Source organism: Lissotriton helveticus, chromosome 5_1 (assembly GCF_964261635.1).
Source record: "Lissotriton helveticus chromosome 5_1, aLisHel1.1, whole genome shotgun sequence".
NCBI lineage: Eukaryota > Metazoa > Chordata > Amphibia > Caudata > Salamandridae > Lissotriton > Lissotriton helveticus.
This window is the reverse complement of record NC_136065.1, coordinates 1,140,319,889-1,140,320,718: the sequence shown is the minus strand read 5'-3', so window position 1 is coordinate 1,140,320,718 and position 830 is coordinate 1,140,319,889. Positions and strand designations below refer to the sequence as shown.

General features: G+C 44.9%; 1 non-coding gene across 1 annotated transcript; it reads right to left on the bottom strand.

Moving 5' to 3' along the window:
* Positions 1 to 288: 288 nt before the first annotated feature.
* LOC144756979 (small nucleolar RNA SNORA26) lies at positions 289 to 408 on the bottom strand. The gene has a single exon (XR_013595450.1). It is a non-coding gene; the product is annotated as a small nucleolar RNA SNORA26 (small nucleolar RNA).
* Positions 409 to 830: the final 422 nt, after the last annotated feature.

Sequence of the window (830 nt, the reverse complement as noted above, 5' to 3'; positions counted from 1 at the left end):
GCGTGACACTGCAGGTATGGGAACACATGGCGAGAAATATTGCCTTTGAGCGGGAAATGGTATAGTCCAAAGCTCTGTTTTTAATATCGAATCAGGGCCTTCGGTGGTGACATCAGTGAAAATACAAGATTGAAAAAAAATATTATTATCTATCGGTGTTTGGGGAAGACAATTTCTATGGACCAATCTCTCTGTGGGCAGAAGGACATGGAGGAGGTAGGTAGTATGGTTGGCAGGTAGTGTGTGGAAAGCTGGGCACCGGAGATCTTAATAGCACTTAGCATGAATTAATGTACCTAACAACATGATCCAGAGAGGCGTGCGAACCACCATCTCCAGGTTTTAGTGAGAAATGCTCTTTCCCCTTCTGTTTGCTATTACAAAGCACAATATGCTCTGAATGCGAACTTAAAGGGAGTCGCAAGATTCAATGAAACGTGCACGGTATAAAAGTATAAAAATAAAGCCACTTAAACAAGCACGAAGAACAAGCTATAAGTCAAATGGTGCTTAATCTAGTTGTTTAGTAGAAAACCTTGAGGGGTGTTCACTACAAAAGAAACGTTTTAAGCAACTACCACAAAACTAAACCATTCCTGCCCACGTTCAATGGCCCTTTCGCTGCCAATGCAGCAAAAGCAATGTGCGATACGCACTGGGGCAGGGGGGGGGTGCAACTCACCCCTTCCATATGATCATCAAAAGAAGTGGCCCCACGTTGCAGCTGTCAGCGCTCCTGTGGTGCAGGTGGGGAATCATCTTTGGCACTGCAGTACCTCCTGAGCCCCCACTGGGATTCTAGACACAAAATTGCCCCCAAAAAGAAATCA